This window comes from Falco biarmicus, chromosome 2 (assembly GCF_023638135.1).
Source record: "Falco biarmicus isolate bFalBia1 chromosome 2, bFalBia1.pri, whole genome shotgun sequence".
NCBI classification, from domain to species: Eukaryota; Metazoa; Chordata; class Aves; order Falconiformes; family Falconidae; genus Falco; species Falco biarmicus.
This window is the reverse complement of record NC_079289.1, coordinates 113,555,246-113,577,789: the sequence shown is the minus strand read 5'-3', so window position 1 is coordinate 113,577,789 and position 22,544 is coordinate 113,555,246. Positions and strand designations below refer to the sequence as shown.

Genomic DNA, 22,544 nt, shown 5'->3' with positions numbered 1-22,544 from the left:
TTAAGCTTGTATAAATACATGGGGGAAAAAAGTTTATGGGGAAAAACTAAGATTTCTCTTGATATCCAGCAGCTGATCATATTTTAGAACTCATTATGGTTAATTACCTTATAAATTTCTAACTCTTTGGATATTAGTCCTTAATTGCAAGCAAGCAAAAAGCAATTCAGAGATAATGAAAACTGATAAATAGCTTTTGAAAGATTATTCACTTTGAGACCCTGGAGTAAGGAAAATAGTATGGGTGCGTTCACAAGACCGGTGTGTAGGAGTAAGTAGATTTCCTCAGTGCTGCAGTGACTTGGAGGCTCTTTGTAAAGAGGTACAGTGACAGAAATGTGCTTACTTGCCATGTGCAGTGATTATGCTTCTCTGCGTCGTTTTAAGGTTATCAGCTGGTACACTCGGATTTCATTCAGGCTGCTAGCATGGAAGTCGAGCAGTATTGAAGACCATCATGCCGAGGTTTTAGTGTACTACTATTAGACGCATAATTCTTCTGGTGTTCCCTGTTTGTGGGGCATAACCTGCTTTTAATGGTACCCATCTGGCCATAGGCCCTCCTATTCCTACGTGGAGTGTTAATGACCCTCACAGCCCCGGCAGCAGGTGTCCAGGTAGGTCCCCGCGGGCTGCTGTGCAGACCAAAGAGTGTGGCTCCATCCAGGGGAGAGAGCAGTATGGTGACAAGAGCTGGCCTCCAAGGCAGTGGCTCCCTTTGAGGTTACAGAGCCATTCAGTGCTGCTTAGGACTGCCAGTCACAAAGTTTGGTGGCTTACCTGGCCATGTGGGATGGGGATCCTCTGCTAACCGTGGTGGGCATTTGTGTAAGGCTATTGGGTGATCATTAGCTGAAAAGATTGCTTTATAAATATGTGGAGTTGAAATGCTGGCAGCATTTAAGGACTGCCACCTCTCTCTTTTTTGATCACTTCCAAGATGAACTAATTCTGGATTTTCTCTTGCTAGGCCGAACTCGGTTCAAGCAGTGGCCATCACTGGCTTCTGTCCTCAGCAAGCACTTGAACCGCTTTTTGTAGTAGGAAGGATGATGCTGTAAACAGTGCACTGGATTAGGATGCAGGAGAGCTGGCTTCTGCCCCTCTGCTGTAGGCTTCCCTTGTCAATCTTTGAGCAAATTCATTAAGGTGCTTCAGTTAATTCTCTATAAAATAGCTACAGGAGTACTTCCCTGCTACCTTACTTTGCATGTTTGTGTTGTCTTCTTGTAGTAGCATTAATTATCTCTTGTATGCATTTAGTGCATTTAGGGAAGATCTAATCTCAGGTGATAGATACCCCCAGGTGCTGTGGGAATACTGGTATAACTACTTACTGCACTTCCAGCTCGGATTTTGCTGTTACCCCCTGTCAGTCTACTGAGCTTTTGCCTCACAGAGCAGGCACAGTCCCTCTGCCCTGTGGTGTGGGCATCTCCTTATGGCCACATACCTGACAGAAGACTTCAAAATGAAGTATAGAAGACTGGGAGCTGTCTTCTCTTGAGCGGTGAATTTACTTTGATGAACGAAAACAAACTTGCAGCCATGCTGAACTGAAATCTGTATTTCAACAATTATGGAATGGGATCAGCAGTGACATGTAACTGTTTTCAAAGAAATCTCCACAGTCCAGATGTTTTTAAGGCTACTTTTGTGGAACTGGCAGCTCCATGACCCTCTCAAAGGAATAAGCTGAATCTTTCAGCTTGTCGCTGATATCTCGAATTCCATGGAAGTTGCTCTTGCTGCAGGTGGAAGTGTTGTCTTTTATTATTGCCTTTTCAATACGCAGCTGTTGTTGGAAAACTTTGGAAAGACTTGAGGCTTCAATTGCATTATATTGTCCTGAATTTAATATTGGTGAAAATGAAGTTTTGTACTTTATCTTCATTATAGATCTTAACACAGTAAATTAACCTATAACTGCTATTAAAATACAAGTATGGTATTTCGGTTGACCCATTAAAATATTAGTCTTTGACTGCTGAACAAGAGCCCTGTAAACAAAGGAAGCTGCTGTTCACCTAAGATAGCGTGTCTGTTATTTTGGATACATGAACATTATTATTTTTGAGGAATTAGCCACCTCTATCAATCTTTTTTCCTCCCCTCCCAGATATGGCATGTTAAGGTGACCAGAACATAAGTACTTCCTTGTCTGTAAAAGCACATCTATCATCCTGCTGATCTTATTTAGAGAGCTTGGAGGAAAATGTCTGTGCAGCCTTATCGCAAAAGCAAACATCGTATTTCTCTAGTGGCCACTCACAGAAAGGGGAATGTTGGTGCTGCTCCTCAGTTTTGCAGGAACACGTGTATATGTTATTCAGCCCATAACCACCCATTTCTTTCTGAGATTTACAAAGTAGTAGTAAGATTGGTTTTGTTCTGTAGCATTAGCCTGCCCTTCCAGGTTTGGAAAACAGCACTCCTCTGCCTTTGAGTAAACCTGAAAGATAACATGAAATATGGGTTGCTGGACAAACACGGCCAGGAATGCCTTTGGGAAAGGCATCAGGAGCCTACTATTTGGGGTTCTGAATGTAGACTGAACTGCCAGAAGTTTACAGCTCTTGTTTTTTGGGCCTGGTTTGCTTGATGTTGCTTTAAGCCCTGGCAGTGACAAAACTGGCTGATCAGAGTTTAAGTACTGCTTTTGCCTACAAGTTTGATGAGCATACTAGGGGGGTGGGGAGGGTGTTTGCTTGCTTTATTCCATGTGGGTTCCTTAGCAAAATGTGTCTTTAATTTAAAAACAGTACTTAGAGAGCAAAATGAGCAAGTGATTGAATTAAGGGTATTTAAATTGCTGCAGACAGCAATAACAGTCTTTGTGCATTAAGTAAACACAGAGTTGTGCCAGTGGTACAGATAGATGCTGTTCATCCCTCACTCCAACAGGCTTCAGCTGGCTTTGAATTGATGAAGTGTTTCACTTGCTAGCAGAATCCCTTGCTCTATTGGCCGAGCTGATCTATAAGTCAGTTAGAAAGGCCCAGCCTTCTTGCTGCAGTGGAAACTGATCCTACAAACTTCTTTTCCAGGTAAAAGGGTAGACTATACTTGTTCCCACCTATCCTGTTTTTATCACCTGTTCATGTATAGGCTAACCAGATATTTACTGGAGGTAAGACTAAAACAACCATAGAAGGATAAAGTACCAGCCTTGCTTGGGAGCTAGAATTGCTTCTAAAACCAGTATTTATGAGCTTGTAAAAATCCTTCCTGATGTGGCTGTGTGTCTTTAGATGCTATGTGATGTACTGACGACAATTAGCTTTGTAACAATCAATCATATTAAATATGATAGAGGGAAATAATGCTCCTTTGGATTAAACATATCTTTTTAAGAAGGGTGAGCTTATACTTGAATCTGATAGGGGATATGTACTTCATTGAGCCTGAACCATAGCGTGCTAACAGAAGAGGAGAGGGGCATTTTCACTTGATTCTTAGAATTCTGTCCGTAAATTCTTCTCACCCAATAACTCTTTCTAAGGCTCCTAAAGCTACAGTGCATCCCCTGGGACAGGGCAGGGGTGACTGGCAGGCTTGTAAGAGAAGCTACTTGCCAGCTGAAGGCAGCTGATGCAAACCTGCCATTTCTGGAATGCAAGGGAGTTTGAAGTGCAAGCAAAAATCACAAGGTTGCCAGTTTTTCTCATCCAGTCTGCATTTCTGCACATTTACAATTACCTTTATTTTCTTTTCTGGTGTGGTGGTTTTTTTTTTCTCTGCATCTGCTACTCAGCTAGGAGGTAGAGTTATTTCCAGTTCTTAACCTGTCAGCAAATGTTTGTATGTGCGTGCTGAAGTAATGCTTTGGATTCCCTGTTTTGGGTGCTATTGTCTCAGTCCATAAGATTGAGCACATTCTGGACCTGAAATGGTCCAGAACGTGAGCTGGAGGAATATCTCAAAAGCTGTTTAGGTTTTGCTGTTTGAGTCTCTATTAGTTTGAGTATAAGTAACTTGTAGAAGGTCACAACACCCCCATTTCTAGAAAAACAGATGACAAATAAATGTAGAATCACAGATAAATCAATTGAACTAATATCAGCTAAAAATCATACAGAATTTTGCCTCCCAAGCACCCTTCAGGAGTAGATAGGTAGGCTTTGCATCATGCCCTGAATGTCAGTGTAAGATGCGAAGGAAATTGATCTGAGAGTCCTGGAGAAGAGGTGCCTCCAGCCTGGAGATGCACAAATCTATTTATTGCCTGAGCACAGGCACTCTGATTTCTTACGGAATGGCAAAGAAAAGTCCATTTCTGTGCCTTGAATGCAAGGCACAGAAGTTGTGCAGTAAACCTGCATTTGATGCTTTTCTTAGCTATGTTGTAGTCTAAGCGTCCCTGTGCTGGCAAATTGATACTGTGCAGTATGTTTTGTGTCAGCCACAACAAAGATGATGCTTGGTTTAATTTTCTGGATGGCTCTCTAAATTCTTTCAGCCATCAGAAATAATCCCAAATGGCTAAAATGACAATGTCTGACAGATGTAGCTCTGAAAGTTACCACCCCATGTGTCTGCTCTGTCAGGTTATTGCTCCAGGAGCAAAATAAGCAGGAGGGAGGTAGTGCTTCCACTGAAGCCACTGAAATTCAGAGTCCAACGGCTTGCTTAGGCTGCCAGGGAAGGTGAACTTGCCCTCTGCCACTGGATGCTGACAAGAGATGCAAGCACCAGCTTTGTCAGGACCAGAACGAAGGCAGTGATCTCTGGCAAAGGGGCGGTGTGAAGCACTGAAATAGCTTCTGTCCTTATCTCCCTGGTGTAACTAACTCACCTTCATGTTTCCTACTGAGGCTGTATAAATTGCGGTGTGCTGTGACTCCTTTGACACATCTCCCTCCAGGAGGCTTTGGTCCTTGCTTCGTTACTTCATGAGCATTACCAAGTGCTCTGTGTTTTCCAGTCTGCAAAATACCAGACTGGTCAAGCCCAAATGTGACAACCCCAGATAACAGGGATTCCCGGGGCTCTGTCACAGGGGGGCAGCTCCTTGTCCTCTGCATTTCAAAGGTGTCAGTTCCTGGGGAGGTACCACCTGAGCTACCTTTAGACTCAGCCAGGTAACCATGAGCAGAGCACATGGCAAAACCTGCCTGGGAAGCAGGGTCGCTATATAGGTGGGGTTACCCTGCAACGGATGCGCTCCTTGATGCCTTTGTCATGTTCTCTACTTGCATTTGTTGGGCTGCAGTGTAGTCCTGTGCTGCTTGTCAAGCCTGCTTGGAGGATAACCCCCCTGCTTATTGCCATCGTATCTGTAGCAACTGCTACAACTGGAAGAATGATGTTCAGATGTAATTATGCATTCCTTGCCGCTTCTAGTGTTGAAGTTGAGGCTTTGGGGCTTTGCCTCCTTTTGGAAAATTAGTCGCTTATCTGTGTTTGCTCTTTATTTCATGTCCCTCTGCCATCTGTTTTAATCTAGCTGAGGGGAATGGGGGCGGGGAGGGGGTGGGGAAGGCAACCCAGCTTCTCAACCAGCCCTCTGGGAGAAGCAGCAAGAAGGAACGATATGGTCCACAGGATGACAGGCTTGCTTATATAAAGCAGTAAGCATGTTCTTCTTCTTACAAATGCAGCTTCAGTTGTTGGGTGACTGGAGAGTGATATGAATTTGATATTTTGGCTGGAGAAAGGGAAAAATTCAGACCCATATTCGTAATTCTGCAGAGGAGATGACAGTGATTTACTTGTACATTAGATGAGGGGATTCAGTTTCCTCTCTTATATGAGGCTGGTCTGAATCCCTAGCCCAGGCTTCTCGAGGTAGTGGTCTAGATAGTTGCCTTTTATATTGTATATGGTGTGGAAGGGTCCCAGCGGACCAGGTCCTGGACAATAGTGCCCATGGGAGCAGCTTTCTGCCATCTCAGAAATTGCTGGCATTCTGAGCTCTGTAAATAGATATCTGTGAGAAACGTAGTGTCTGGGCACCTCACCCCCCTGTGTGAGCTCTGTGCTGAAAAAAAAATGGTACCTTCATGATTGCAAATATTCAGCCAAATTCCTATGTTCTTTAGAGGCACGTGTCCCCTTGGATGGCTAGTCAGGATCTGAACTTGGACCCTCCATATCATGGGGGGGCCACTCACTTCCTACCACCACTTTTTGGTACCCATCCTTAATTTAGTTTGCATCTAACAGCCTGAAATACTCTGTTCAAGCAAAAATTTTCTGTATTGGGAAACTTTTATAGTTTAAATTTTTTATTTTAGTTCTGTTGAAGAATAAGCAAGGGTTTTGTTTGGTTTTGTTTCAAGTTTTTCTTTGGATTGGCAGTGAATCAAAGAAATGACTATTCACACATCTCTATATATAATTTGTACAACTAGTTTTATACTGTGCAAAAGTGGCCTGATTTCATGATTATCAAATAAATTTGAACAGTGAGATAAAAATGCAGAATGGCTTTGCTTGAGTTTCAAAATACTGCCTTTTAGATAAGGGTTTGAATTCTGTAGAAATCACAAAGCAGCATTGGAGCAAGGAGGTTGAAAGGCAGTTTTACTTCCTTTGAACAGTAATAAAACACAGCCTTGTTTCTCCCACTTCCCACTCATCCTTGTGCTTTGGGGCCAAGTGTTCTTTGCCAGCCCTCTGAAAACACATACGTGCACAGTTGTAAGTCACAAACCTTTTTCACTGATACCCCTGCCCCTGAAACTCCATTACAAGGAGTTCAACTTAAAAAAAAAAAGAGTAGTATTTTCTAGTTAATAGGTATTTTGGTGGAATAGTTCCTGTATTACCTGACTTCTAAGATAATGTGGGCACCTAATGTCTTAGTTCCTTGTGAATTTTGTCAAATGTGTTTTTTATTATATAATAACTGTGAAAGATTTTATTCTACTGGAAGAAACTACCTTGCTTACTCCTGGACAGTAACGAAACAATATCTTCCAATTCAAGTCTGGAAAAGATCTCTGTTTCAATCTACACTGTAAGAAAACATCATTTTCAGACTATCACCTGGGCCACCAGTAGGTTTAGTTTTCTGCTGTGTGCTCACCAGGGCAGCTTTGAGGGAGAATTGGTCTCAGCAGAGTTTGTTGGAAGAGGGGTGAAGGTGACGTGTCAGTTTGCTCCTCCTCTGCAGCAGGGGCTCTGCGTGACACAAGAACAGTACAAGTGTGTAGTTAAACACAATTTGGAGAAATGGCAAAATTCGCATAATCTGCAATCTCAGCTCTGCCTAGTTTTTAAGAGACTGATGCTTTTTTACAAAGACTGACTGCATGCTTCCCAGTGTCTTTCTCTGTACTTTTCACCATGCCATTTATCTTTCTTCTAGTCCTCATCTGATCATCTCATAGACTGAAAGTCTTTCCCTAGGTCTTGTTATCCATATGTGATTGAATAACCCTATCAGATAGTAAACTCTGCATTGGGTTTGTCCTAAACAGCAGTTCTCTTAACGTTTTCTTTATCAGGACTAACTGAGGCAATTCAGGCTATTTCCTCTGAATGATGTGCGTGTAGCCCCGGCCAAGAAGTGCTTTAAGGAAAACAAACAAAACAGTCCTTAAAGGTGGTGGGTTTGAAAGTGGGAGGAAAATTAAGACCATCAACTTTTTAGCAGAAGTAGAACTCAAAATGTTTTTTTCCAGTCTCCTTGGGGAAGACAGAGAGGAAAGGAACTACACGCAGCCAGGAAACCAGGCAGAATTTAGCGAAAGCTTTCTCAAAGTGATGCATCCATGGGAAAAGATTTTTGTTATGGAGGAATACTTGGTGGTTTTTTTCCTTCAGACAATGCTTTTCTGTCAGAGGGTGCCAAGCTGCCTTGCCCTGATAACTTCTACCAGCGACCAGTGGCAGCTCTAGGGAAAGACCCTGTAAAGGGTGCGAGGAGGCGAAGGGCAAGGGCAAGCTCCTGCAGTTTGCCTGGGTGGCAAAAGGACTCTTTTAATGGCACAACAGACCCTCTGTCGTGCTGGCAGACTGGGGACACCCAGGAAGCAGTGAGCTTTGGCTGTGGAGGGTGCTGCTGTTAAGGTCTGTGATGCGCAGAGTCTTCCTGGAAACTGCTACGCAAAAGCTTAGCGTGGAAAAAGTGAACTTTGAGACCACAGGTGAAGCTCTGGACAAGCAGGTGGAAGGCTGGAGAAGTCTTACTAAGTGAATCTGGGATACTTGCATGGGCAGGTCCCGTGCTGGAGCTCTGAGATAAAATCTAAAACTGGGAAGCTGCCCAGGAGTTTTCATTTTCGAAGTGGTAACGAAACAGTCCTCAGGTCTGGCTGGCTTGGCTTGCTGTGGCTGGACTGGCCCCACCGTGCGGTACTGTGTCAGCCTGTAGAGATCCCAGCTGTTAGCCTTCTTCGCAGGGAAACGGACTCACTCCTGCTGCTGGAGTTCGCATAGTGAGGAGGCAGAGAGGGACCATCATACAGTGGAGACTGGTGCTTCCTATCTGGCACTGCAGTGTTTTTCCAGTGTTTCTACGAAGACTGATTTATTCACCACTGTGTACACTTAGGTGGGGAGCTCTCTTTCCAAAATCCAGATGCTGTGCCTTCCAACTTCAGTCTGTACTAAAAAGGACACCGCTCTTGCATGGGGTGCTGCAGTGCCGGTAATCAAAACGTAGAGCTGTTCTCGTACATGCTTTCTCCTGTGTGGAGGCAGAGCACTGATGTGGGCAGGTAACTGGTCAGACTCTCCATGAGCACCACAGGAGGTCTTTGTCTGGGGATTGTATCTTTCAAAGGGAGAGGGTACCAAATGAATGGGAAGTTCTCATTTGCTGCTTCGTATGTTTTTCAGTTGTGTGTGTGGTTTTTTTATTATTTTATTTTTAAAGGATTTAAATCCTAGCATTGATACAAATGAATGCTTTAGCCAGAAGAGTTTAGTGCACTCAGTGAATTGGCATAAGTGCTAATGGCAAAAAGCATTTGTTCCAGGCCTGTGTAAGCCATCTATGTCTGAGATCTGGGATGCGGATATGCTGGCAAAACTTCTCTAGTGCAGATTGGGGTTTTGCTTTCCTCCTTTTCACAGTTCCAACATACTCTGCAGCTCTTAAGCATGTCTTTCTCTCTACTTAGTTTATTATTGCATTACAACATGATCCCCTTTAAAAGTATCAGTATTTGGAAAAATAAGCCCCAGGACAGCCTGTATGAAATCAAGTGTGTGGTGAGGAGAACTGTGGAGATGGAGAGAGTGCGTCAGATGGGAAAGTTGAGGGGAGAACTTGAGGAAGCGGAATGCCTGGGGAGGAGGGGTGCTGGCGTACCCCCTGTATCATGCTTGCATGCCTCTATATCTCACGCTGCTGCTGAATCACAGAATCACAGCATATGGTCGGGGTGGGAAGGCACCTCTGGAGATCACCCAGTCCAACCCCCTGCTAAAGCAGGGACACCCAGAGCAGGCTGCACAGTCACATTCAGGAAGGTTTTGAATGTCTCCAGAGAAGGAGACCCCACAGCCTCCCTGGGCAGCCTGTGCCAGGGTCTGTCACCCTCAGGGTAAAGGCATTTTCCTTGTATCCAGATTGCATCTTCAGAATCACATTGAACTTATTCAAATACAGTAATTTCTTTGAAGAACGAGGATGCCAAATAGGATGTCTGTGCAATGCGGTGGAAGTCGGCGTTTGGGCTTTCTGAGTTGTCTGAGCAAGCTGGCATGGTACTTGGCTCCACATGGGGCTGTGGTGGTGAGGATGAGCGGGAGGTGAGCTGGAGCAGCTGCTGCTGGGCCCAACCTGGAGCTGGGCTGGAAATGGCTTGTGCCTGGTTAGATAGGGACCTTGGCACCATGTTTTGGCAGAGAATGACTGCCTCTGTGGTCAGCTGGCACCACAGCTTGCTGAATAACCCCCGGAAACATTTCACCTTGGGTATATTTTTAGGGGTACAACACTTTCAAGAAAGCTTGTAACAGCAGGACAATGTTAAAATGTGTCCAAACACAGAAACAAGGATTTATCTTCCCTAGGCAGCCTCCCAGACCTGCCAGGTCTCCTGTTGCAGATGCTATGACTACTAAATGTCTTAAGCTCTCTCACACTTTGTGAACTCATTTTCATTTCTGATAGGAAAATAACAGACTGTCACACACAACTTTTTTTTTTCTTTGCATAATTCTGATGGAGTTGTGACACTTGACATACAGCACAGATGACTGTGAATGGCTTCTTAAAATTTAAACAGATGATTCAGAATGAATTATGAAAAACAACCTTATTGTCACAGGAATTCAGTACAGGCAGCAATTGTCTAACTAGATTATCCAGCTTCAATTGATCTCCAAAACTTCTCATTGATAAAGCAGCTAAAGAATCTTAAATGATAAGCCTAATAAACTATTTCCAAACAAAATTTCAAAGTTTTTTTTTTTACTGTCGATGATTATTTTTTTTCCCTTTTGAGGATCTGTTGATGTTGGTTTTCTAAGATCTTTTAAAACGTAACTTTGTGATTATGAAAGCCTTCAGCACTTTAGAGAAGTTTAGATACTATTTTGTTCCAGGGATGCTTTTAGGCAGAATTTCAGCTCTTTGTTTCCTGAGTAAGAAAAAAGCATGCACCTTCAAAAGAAGGTTGAGCAACTATCTTTTAGATTTAGATTATAATGCTAACACTAAAGAAGCAATAATTCTAGCAGCTGTTTTCTCCTTTGGTTGTATGCTGAGAAAATGAATTTTTTATATGATAAGAACGTTTATTTGTAACCTCGGTGTATACTTGCAATATATTTTAAAATCTTTCACAAGGACTGTTTAAAAAAAGGTGTTTGACAGTACTTGCACATGACAACAGGTAATATTAATTTGGTGGTGGAGAAAAGCATTAAATTGATTGTGCCTAACTGCCCAAATCCGCAGAAGTCACATCAGTACTCTGAACTGCTTTAGGAGAGTTCAAAAACCTCCAGTGGATTCTCAGCAATTGTAGGCTGTCTGTGGCCCCTGTAATTTCTGAGAGATAAAGATTGTAAGATGTGCTTTCACATAATAACATGGTAAAAAGCAGGAGTAAAGGACAGAGGCAAATGGTTAATGTACTGATCTTCAGAGACTGGAAGAGGCCTAGAAAAATCAAAGGCAAGCTATTGCTTCTGTACGATTTGGCTTATGTATGTGAGCAGCATTGTGCCTAGCACTGTTGGAAAGGCTGAATTCCTTTCCCTGGATTGCTTGCAGCCCACATCTCACATTGCGAAGTTGGAGGATTTAACTGTGGACTATAGCGTGAGAAACTATTTTTCTACCAAGAGACTGGAAAAGACCAAGTTATAACTTTGAAGGTTTCTGCTAAAATGCCTTTTCAGTTTTACCCTTGGAAGCTGCTGAAATTTATGGAAAAAGGCTTTTAACATTTTAACGATAATATATTGTTGACAAGTAATGAGAAATATAGAGTCTCGGATTGTTTGCCCTCATGTAGGTACACATGTATATATTTCGTTGTATTTGTGCCCATCATTTCTAGGTTTTCTATTTTAAGAAATCATTATTGAAAACTGCATTTCCTTAGTGTTCAAAATGAGCCTTTGCTCTTTGAAGCTGAAGAATATTATAATGCTAACTCTTCTGGAAAGGAGTAATGAAAAGATTCAGGCAAGTCTTCACATCTGTATAGTCCCTTGGTTTTTTTTCTAATTGCATTTCCCCCCCATTTTTAGCCACTAAATGATGACATTACATTCTGGGATTCTTCTACCTCTTTGTTTCTTGATTCACAATCTTTAGCATGTAGCTAGGTCATATATATCAAACATTTTCCTTCATAGTCCCAAGATGTAGAGGCTTTCCTAAAAAGATACAGAACTAACTACAGGTAGTTATATACACATGCATTAAGAGGGTGCTCTCTCTAATCAGTTGACCTGAGTATCTGTGGCTTCAAGTAAAACTACCAAGCCTGAGGAGAAATAGCCAAGTCGTTAGCTGATGACACTAACTTTTATGGCCTGTCCAGCTGTACCACAGCACCTTTGTGATATAATATGCAGTATAGCAAATCCTACAAAAAAGCCCACTGGGTTCAATTCCCTGCAGAACGTAAGGACTGGCTAAGTATGCAAGTCCCATGGTTCGTGGGCACCCTCCCCAATGCTTGAACATTAAAGTCCTGAAGATTGTGCCGTGGTTTCTTTGGAGCATGCGCTTTAAACAAACAAACCAAAACCAACCACCAAATCCCACAACAAGCCAAACCAAGAGAGGGAGTTTGTGAACGGGCACAGTCATATCTCGGGTAAGGGAGCCAGCAGAGCCTCTTCCTCTCTGGTGTGGCTGGGAGCTGCTGTAACTTTATGCTCATTTGTTTATACCACCAGAGTATGCAGCCAGCATAAAAGCATACTTGGTCAATCTAAAAGGGCGCACAAATAAGCTTTTGCCTGCCTGGCACTCTAGAGGTGTGACGTGACGGTTTGGAACCGATGCTGGCCAGGGATGCTTTGGCTGTAGACACGCCACGTGTGTACCCTTGGTTAGGGGAGTCTGTAACCTCCGTAGGGTGCTCCTGCTCTCTCCCATGGGAACGCTCTCCTTCTCTGCCCTGGCTGGGGTGGTGCCTGGGGGTGGCAGGGCTGTGGCTGACCTCATCACCATCCTAGGCTTGTTTTGCCTTGCTGGGGGCTGCGGGACAGGGCTGGTTGGGGAGGGAAGGGCACTGCACCACCCTGGTGGCCCCCAGCCTGGCCAGGCCATGCTGCATCCAGGCACTGTGAGGAGTGGGGAAGAATCTACCCTACAGCAGTGGCATTAGTCCCTGAAGCTTCTGGATGGGTATCTGGGGGCTCCAGGAAGACTTTCAGCTCCTGTGAGGGCAGGAGCTCTGTTGCATCTGCTGTCAGAACACAGTAAGCTCCATGCACGCTGCTCCTGCTGCTGCCTGTGTCTGGTGCTGGGGTGCAAGGGGTGCACGTTCCTCTGCACCCCCAAGGTACAGCTCCTGCTTAATAGGGGGATGGCTGAGCCCGCAGGGGCTGGTTAGTGACTTGTGACATTAGGAAAAGCTGTTGGAACAGATACAGTGATGTGGTTGCCAGCATCTGAAGAAATCAAATGTATCGTCTTGGAAGCTCCATCTGTTTGTAGGTATTTAACTCCAGGGTTTGGGCTTCAAAAGTTCCAAGCCATTAGCTGTCGTTTCCAGGTTTGCTGTTGCTTGACCTCTACTGCAACTTTTATTATCCTTTCTGATAATTCACATGGATTGCTTTAGACCCAGGCAAGCAATAACAATGTTTTCCTTCTGCAAATAATTTAATCCAGTTGCTTAGTTCTCTCTGTTTCTGATAATGATTTTTTTTTTTTTTTGTATTAGGAGGCATTAGGAGCTAATTTAGGCTGTGCAGCTAACTTTGTCCTAAAATCTTAGAATCTGTTGTGTTGGAAATAACATTTTATTAAGATTGGATCTCTTTTTTTTGTTTGTTTTTTGGCTGGGTTTTTTTTGTGTGTGTGTGTGTGATTACTCCAGTATAACCTGGTTTGACCACAATACTGACTGTCGATATTCTCAATTCACTAGAACATATGCAGCACTGCATGGAAGAAAACCTCATATATGTAACCTTTATTCATCAACTAATCCAAATTTTAATTTAAAAGGGAACTTTAACAAGCAGCATAGGAGCCTTCAGAAAACATGTGAGGCAGTGCTGTGAAGGGGAAAAATGCTCAAATATACTGAAGTCCTTGCTTCCCTATTATTTTCAGCTGCAGACCTTTAAATGCCATAAATGTTTCTTATTCCAACTGAGATATCTGAGAAACAACACGGAAAGTAAGTGCAGAAGAACATTGAAAAAAGAACAAAACGAAAGAAAACCAATGCTGAAAAAAAAAATCCAAAAGAAACAAACAACCCCCCCCCAAACCACAATACACTTCCCTCACCACCCTACCCACCCCCTCACACCCCCCCCCCCAAAAAAAAAAAGACTATCTCTAATAACCATCACATATAGTACAGGATCATTAGATTAACCTTTTTTTATGATGAAAAGCATTGCTGTAAGATGTTTCAGCTGTATTTAATGGCATCAGAAGCTTTATGCTCCTTATTATGTTGAAATGGATAAAGATTTTCATTTAGATAAATAGGTACCTGACATAGTCTGTTGTTTTTTTGTTTTGTTTTGGGTTTTTTTATATATAACTGCTGCTTTTATGTTGGCTTCTGACTTCTGTGATAATTAACAGCTAATTACTTTACCTAGAGTAAGCAGTGTTGAAGTTGAATGGCAAGAAGGATGTATGATTTTTGTGCAGGTGTTGCTTCTTGCAGCAACATCCAGCAAGAATGATGGAGCTGGTGTCCGTGTGGGTAATGCATGACAAACACGGCTGTCTCTGCCCAGCACAGTGAACTCTGCTGCCCTGTTTACTGGTTTGCCTCTGCCCAGTTTATAGAGAGAACTGTGGCAAAGTGTGCCTCTTCAGGCTTAAGAAAAAGATTTTCTTAAAGACAGAAAACATAAATCAGTTTGAGGGCTAGAGATTGTTATTCAGGTAGAAGTTGGTATCTGTGCCAAAACTCTTTCAGGAAGGTCCCTGTTGGATGCTGCAGCAGGGCAATATGGATCAAACAAATGTTCTGGAACCTTCATGCCTCCCTGAACTGATTTCTTTCTTTGGCACCAGAACATCTCCTTGACACCTTGGCACTCACGCTGCACACCCAGGGTCCCGCACGCCCCGTGATGCCCAGCAGCTGGTGCCAAGGAGGGTGGTGGGTCCCTTCTGTTCCTTCATGACTGCAAAGATACTAGAAGATCTTGGGTGAATTAATGACTTAAGTAACTTTAAACGTAAAATGGATATTCCTGTACTCGTGCTTCATAAATACATTGAAAACTCTTCGCTGTGCAGATAGTCCTGGAATTGAAGGATTGAAGTAAGCAATAAAATGCACTTAGGCTAGAAGTATGTAGCTCAAATCATCTGTTAGAGCTTGCAGTTGTTCTTCCTTTGGCCTGACTGTGGGCTAGTTTAAGCAGAGCCATTTAATTTCATCAAAGGTTGCTCAGATGTCATGGTGTGGAGTGCCCCTAATGATCCTCGGAAAGTCGTGCTGCAGAGCAGCTCTGAAATAATGATGCTCGCTATTTACAGATGCAAGCATGGCCAAATGCTTGCACATTGCTCGAGGTAACCTTGTAAAGACAAGTGATTATTGCAAGTTTGGGTCTCCGAAACAAACCTGTGGTAAATAGCTGGAGCCTCAGGGAATTGCTATTAGCAGCACTGTATTCAGGGAAGCAGCAGATACTTTCTTCTTCTCTTAACCCCTCCTGGTGGCATAAAGAAATGCAAGGAAAAGGGGGTTTGTTCATCAGGCATTTTGAACACAAGGCGATTATTTCTCAGTCCTTTTTCCCCAGAAATTTCCTTCCAGCTAGAAAAACAGATGCACGCCAGCTGGGGCTCCTTGCCATGTGCCCCTGACAGTATCATACACGTTTTTCTCTGCCTGTCTGAACACTTGCCAGACCAAGGCTTAAGGTCTGTTAGCCTTAATAGGCTTTAAGGAAAGAACTGTTTGATTGTTTCTTAGTAATATGATTTTTTTTCCAGCCTAATATAATTTAAAATCTTTTGCTGCCATGATGGTTGCTACAGAATATCAAGGAGGAGGATACTGACCAGTCTTCGAAGTTCAAGAAGCTGGGTTTTCTTTTGCTAATATGAAAGAGTAGAGAAGAGGTACTTGTGATCTTTTATTCAGCTTCTGTGAGTGTGCTTTCTTGCGGTTTTGTGTGGGTAAGAAGTATGCCTTAGAAGGAAGCTTGGCTGCGTCACTGACAGTATTGTGCTGACAAAAGTCTGAAGTGTAAATTGTTGGAAGAGATACCCGTTTAGGAAATAGATAGCAGGGGCTCTAAACTGGCTTCATTCCGTGGCATGACAAAGTTATTTTTTCAGTCTGAAACTGAAGCTGAAGTATTTGCTTTTTGACTGCAACTGTATGTGCCACTTTCATCTTATAAAAAAAATAGGAACAATAACAGTTATTTCTTCAGGCTTCTCCAGCTGCACGCGTTGGCTTCATTGGAGGTTGATAATAAAAATGGTGTTATAAATTGCAATGACTTACATATGGGAATAGGTCTTTTTAATATTCCGTTTGCCATAGATGATGATTGCTGCATTTGCACTTTAAAGGAGGTATGTAAAACCAGCAAAAGGTGTGTCATGGGAAAGGCAATTGCCTTTGAAAAGTTTTCATAAGCTGCGCTATTAAGTATTTATATGTGTAGTCTCAGAGCAGGTAGACTAAAACGTAACTGCCTTTAAGAATGTCACAAATGTTGCTTGGGACCCCTGGGAGAAGCAATATTTGGATCATTTATCTATCAAAAAAAGAGACTGATGGGCACAGGAACTTTCTTCTGACTATAGTAAAAATGGCAGTTTGTACAATTCTTGCTGTTTCAAGGCTTTGCTTTTTATTTAAGAGTATACTGCCCTTTAAGACCATTTGATCGGGACATTAAAGGCATGTTCAAATCCTGTGTCCTGTTCAATCAAGAAACTTTTATTCCTATATGTATGCTACAGATGCTAGAGAATTAATGATTCTGTTGGTAGGGGGTGAGGAATCCAATTGCCTCCTTCTGGACCTTGTTTTGTGTGGTTAAAAATTGTGTTTTACTGGCTATAAAGAAGCTTCTAGTGCTATTGCTGTAGCCATATACAGGAGAGTTGTTTGAAAAGACAACCAAGACTGCTTGTATTTATTAACTTTAGCCAAAAGGATAGAATCAACTGCTTGCTTTTCCTACGGCTCTGTTTATGACCAGAGAAAAGCTCATAAAATTCTATTCTCCATGAAACGGTAAAGAACCGTATGTACCAGTTTCTTGAGAAAGCTTTTCAACATCTAGTTGACTTCCTGCGTATCTTTTAGAAGGCATTTAACCTTGGTTAAATATTTAAAGCAATTGAGTATCAACCTTAGGAAATAAGTTATATGTAAGTATCTAAAATTGTAGCGATTGAAAGAATTGAGTACTGTTTAATAGTATTTCCCGTATCTGCTATATTACAAACCCTGTATCAGGGACTATATTTTTCTGTTCAATTGTGTGTTCAATACCTAGGCTTAATGGTGTTCCTGTTCCTCTAGGCACTACTGCAATTTTCCTACCCGTACATATGGAGTTAATGAAATAAACCTCTATAAAAGAGATGTAGCTCTTCTTTCAGTACATAGAATCATGATAGTAATAGTAATGAATGGCAATGGAAAATTCACATACATATAGCTTTAATTATTCAGATTTTCTGTGTTTGGACATCTGGATTGCCAACAGTACATGATACTTTAATTGGTTGGGATTCTTTTATTAACCTTTGAGATGTTTGATAATATTAGCAACAGAGTGACTATGATCAGGGAGAGAGGTTGAATATTCCCCCCGCCCCCCCCCATTTCCTTCCTTCTGTGCTAGAAACACAGAAACTAGTGAAGTTAAAGACAAGTTTTTGGCTTCTGCTTTAGCTGCAAAGCAATGTAAAAAAACAGATGGCTTAGTGTTTCGGGAGAGGTAGGCTAAGTACTTTCCTTTTGCTCCAGTGGCAAAAGCGTCTTGAGGACACTTCAAGCTCAGCCCTCTGTTTTGCACAGCTTTTAGGATATCTTTCTGTGCAATTTGACCAAATGCTCCCATTTGGCTGCCTTCCCCCATCCATACCAATTGGCAGCAGCGAGCTGATTACCCTTCCCCTGCCAATCTCTGTGCAGTCTGCAGGTGAGCGATGAGCACTGCCCGTTAGTCCTGCAGCAGAGAACCCAGCAGCAAATCATTCCTGATGTATCTCCCAGGTAGGAGATTTGCTTTTAAGGTCCAGTGTTTCTGATCTATAAGGTAGAAACCCAGCTTAAGTACACTGAAAGGTTACAGATGGTCTTGTTAGCTCTTGCTTGAACTTTTCAAGGACTACTTTTGATGGAGAAAGTACAATGTGGGCCTTGTGAGTGTAAGGGGAAATACTGAGTGATTTATTAAGCCTGGAGAACCATGTGGAAATGGAATGGGCATCTAGGATGCTGAAAAACCCTTTTAAACAAGGAGCTTACTGTTAAGAATGACTTAAATGTTCTTAGTAGAACTTTGCATTTGTGATGTTTTTTTATCTTAAAGCAATTATGATTTCAGCCATGTGTGGAACTGTAGATGAGTTTTTGAAGGTGTGAGCTCGGGTTAGGGTGCAAACACTTTGCTTCCCAGCCATCTGTTCAGGCAGTTAGAAAATGCCTGCTCTCCTAAAGGACGAGTGCTGAGGAGCCTTGATTTATGTGCAGGGTGAATTGAAATCAAATGCTGAACCTGTTAATTGATCCATTACAACCACCCTGCCAAAAGTTGTCTCCTCCTGGGAAAGGCCATCTAGGTTTAAGTGCCTTAAACTCCTAAGAACATGGATTCAGACATGGCAAAAAAAAAAAAAAAAAATCATCACGCCTTGTATAAAGCCACAGTAATTTTCTCAGTTGTTAGGGCAACAGGAGAACAGAGTTTAAGTAACTTAAAAATGATTTAGCTGGTCAGCAGCTGTAAACTTCTCTCTAAGTAAAGCCAGTGGAAAAATTCTTTGCCTAAGTACTCCTTGATGTATTCAAGGATAATAAGACAGAGGAGGTCCTTGGGCTTTCTTGTACTCAAAGCAGAGGAACAGGTTGAAAGGTGTCTTGCATAGAAAGATGTAACCCAGGGATAAATCCATGAAGAATAAATGTTGTAAGATTTTTCTCCAAGTCTTATTTTTTTTCTGTGGTAAGAAAATTAATTTCCCAGAAATAAGAGTGTGGCTGAAAATAACTGTGCTTCAAAGGACCATGTTCTCCGCCTTGTCAAGTAAACTTGGTGCTTAACTAGAAAGTCGATCCCTTTTCCATTTCAGATGGCTGAAGCTAAACTGTGACACATATCTGATTTCAGTGCTGTTGGCAAGAGGTATTGTTTGAAAGCGGTGGGACCAGAAAAGAGCTTTTTTGCCAAGGATGGCAGATGACCGAGCATCAGATGAGGCATCACCAGTGTTGTTCTGGGGCAGGTTATCCATGCCACATGCTTGCGTGTGGGCCACAAAGGGATCTGGCATTATCCTTACTGCACTTGGCACCTCAGCAAGCAAACTACACACATGGAGTTCAGGAAAGTGAGCTGGAGCGATCTGTGTAGGTGGTAGGCTGTCTTAGAGCACATTTAACACTGGCAACTTCTTCTCTTAGTTTGAGCTTTACCTCTGTGTTTTACACTGAGTAAGTCTGTCTTTCTTTGCAGAAGAAAGAAATGAGGCTGAGGAATTAAAAGTAACAGAAAGCATTTTTTCTTCTGTTGGAGAAAGCTATCCCAAGGCTTAAGCTCCTGATAGTGGAGAAAACTCCACAGTTGAGATTTATTCTAACACAGCGGTACCTTGCTTGAGTGTATGGACAAAATGAAACCTATCTGGGTCTGTCTTTGTACTAATGACACTAAATACAATGGACTTGGGGACTGGGAAAGTCAGCTATTTCCCAAAGTGGCAACTCTGTGTTCCCTCTGGGAAATTCCTGTTTAAAAGCTCAAGAGAAATGGCCCTAGCAGCCACCCACGTTAAAAATCCCAAAGGAGCACGGTTCATCTGGCGCCCTGTCTCCTTTTCTGCACTGGTCAAAAGGATTAAACCTAATCACTCGGGAAGTCGGTGGGAATGACAGCTGTCTTTTACACCCCTAGCATAGCTGGAGGTGGTATATGTCCTGTTGCTTCTTCATCCATGAACTGTGGCTTAAAATCCCCATAGGGAAGCTCAGAGAAGCTTTTCTCCCAGGAGGGCCTTTTGCTGTGTTCAGAATTAAAAAAAAAATACCGTGCTAGAGCATTAGAGAACAAGCTGGAAGTGAATTAAGACAAATCAAGTAGCTGCAAGTGCTATTCAGAGACTGTTTCGGATTGAAATAGGCACCTAAGAGCATGAAGTGTTCTGTCAAATTGCTGAACATAAGGGTGGAAAATCGAGGAAGTCCATTTTGGTACACATGTTCAGCCGCATTAGTTAGAGCAAAGTGATGACTTCCTTCTGTTGGGAAACATTGAGTCTGTACCCTCAAAACAAGAGCAGCTCCATAGAGGGAGAGCTAGCATGTTATTGTGTACGGGTTTCCCTTACGACTCGGTAAGATTTCTGTACTCATGTGTCACACTCCACGTTGGGAGTGTGGAGAGAAAATAATGCTTTAAAACACAAACGGTGGAATTTACTTGACTAAATGCAGCCATCTAATCCTGAATTGCCACCCTAGACAGAGAAGCAGGCATCTCTAGGGGACAGTTATGCTCATCCTGAAGTAGATGTTTCGGTTGAGTCAGATTAATTATGCCTGGAGGTGCTTATTTCTCCCCGCTGATTGTAAAAGGACCCTAGGAAGACTAATTCAGTTACAGAAATCTGCAATGTGAACCTCTAGAGCTAGAGGAAATGAATCCTGCCCAAGGTACCAGTAATAGAAAGTTGGCAGATAGATTTCTAAGCAGAACGTTTATCATGTCTATAGTGGTGGTCCAAGAAGGTTACAGAAGTGCTTAAAAGCTATGGGGATGTCGGGGCTGCAGTGGTTCATCAATGAAAACCACCACCAGACCAAGGGGATGAAAGAAGAATTTTTTCAGGATGATTGTACTAATGTTAATGTCGAGATCACTTCTCTTGAGGAGTTTATCCCATAGGGGTTCACCCGTAAAAGGGAACTCAGTGGAGAGGCAATAGGGAACTGAGGCTACATCTCCTTTCAGCCTGTCTGTGCAAGTCCTTGCTTATAAGGTAGGCACTTTCCTATAGTCCTTCTGACATTAAAATTTTCCTTTTCCTTCTCTCTTCTAATGGGAAAATAGTATATGGTGCCACCTGGATTTTATCCTATTTGTAATAATCTGTTTCTCCTTAATGAGAATATGGAAATCTCAGATGTGAGGTAATGGCCCAATTTATGGAACTAAAGAAACTTCAGTGAGTCTACAACAATGTAATTAAAATCTCAAAGAATTTATATGTTTTTTAAACATGCCACAGACTTTGAGATATGTTGAGGGCCTGTGTCTAACACAGCAAAGTCTGGCTATTTCACTGTATTAGACTATACAAGCATTTCTAATTTCAAGGACATGAAATTACAAGCTGCTAAATATATATGTATATTTTAACCAGTACGTGTCTCTATAAAGACAATGAATTGTGACTGCCTTCTCATCTTGTGCAAAAAACAATAAGCCTTAGAAGGCAGAAGCTTTAAAGATTGGTAGTTTAATTAGAAAGTGCCCTAAATGAAAAGTCTCAGCATTTTAATAAATTTCCTCTGGGATGAAAGAAGTTTCTCTCAAAGGAAATTGCAGCAGATGTGCAAGTATTTGGGAACACTAGGGAGACCTTGGCATTTGAAGGCAGGGAACTTTAACTGTGAAGCATTTGCTCCTCGTAATTTTGAAGTACGTGCCTATTAACAAACACTATGTACGTGTATAAAATTGAAGAAGTGCGTATAACACACATTAAAAAAAAAAGGAAGGAATAGGTATTTTTCCTAGTAGCAATGAGGGGGGCATAGGACGGTAGCAGGAGAAGTTGTTGCAGGGGTTAGTGAGGAAACAGCATAGCTTGAAAGGGACACCTGGAGCCAAAGATGGGTCCCCCCCTGCCAGGGCTGGGCAGCCTGCACAAAAATCACCCCTTGCTACCGCCCGCGTTGCTGGTGGGGCTCCTGAGAGTTTCTGGCATGCCACGTGCCCTCAGCAAAGTGAAAACTGGCAGGGGTGGAGGGGAGGGGTGAATCTCTCCTCCCAGCAGCTGCTCTCTGGTCCTCTTGGACACCATGGCTTGGTGTTCCCAGCTGATGTCTTCCAGCCTGGGCCGGGCGAGGTGCAGGAAGGGGGCACCCACTCCTGCACTGCTGCCAGCATCCCCTCCGCTCACACTTTCCCCAGGACAGCGATTCACATCAGGGAGGCCCGAGAAGGCAAGCTCAGAGCCCATCCTCACCATCTGGATCTTGGTTACCTTGCTCTTCTCACCCTGATGCTATTGGGAGTTACTGCTAATAACTCTCACACCCTTCCTCCGAAGTGATGCATGAATCACCTGGAGAAGCTCCTTTGGGCCGTTGTTTTGAAATGGCTGTTCTGAGTGATGCTGCTACAGGCTCCGTTATGAGAATCTGGTACGTAGTGTCTTTCACTCTCTTTACAACCTAACTGATCTAATGTGCAACAGGCTTCAAGGGATTTTGCTGCTTAATCTGTATTTATTTGAAGCCACATTTGTTCTTAGTGTTTTTTTAATTAAACAATCATAGAAAGTTACTTTTGGCAATGTATGCTGCTAGATTGGCTTCCTGGTAGTTTCAGATCAGTTAGACTAATTTTCTTAAATCTGTGTAAAATGTATTAAATCAATGTTTTATATAATTTTATTCCTCAGTTCAGCCAGAAATATAACTTTCTCTGCAGGAAATGTCCAATTGACTGGTCTTAAGTTTCTTGCCAGATCCAAGATTGTATTAACCATTTTACCA

At 42.5% G+C, this 22,544-nt stretch overlaps 1 protein-coding gene across 5 annotated transcripts in view; it reads right to left on the bottom strand.

Annotated features, from left to right (window-relative positions):
• The window catches only part of HTR1F (5-hydroxytryptamine receptor 1F), a 118,495-nt gene that overhangs the window by 5,938 nt on the left and 90,013 nt on the right, over positions 1-22,544 (bottom strand). The window contains exons 3-4 of one of the 5 annotated variants that reach the window (XM_056329211.1): positions 15,192-15,282; positions 7,031-7,125 (exon numbers count right to left, since the gene is read on the bottom strand). The exons of 1 other annotated variant lie outside the window; for it this stretch is intronic. The gene's annotated coding sequence lies outside the window, so the exon portion shown is untranslated. Of the gene's footprint in view, positions 1-2,272; positions 3,524-5,414; positions 7,126-15,191; positions 15,283-22,544 lie in introns of those variants that run through there. 3 more of the 5 variants (XR_008820292.1, XM_056329212.1, XM_056329214.1) reach the window with 3 other exon arrangements.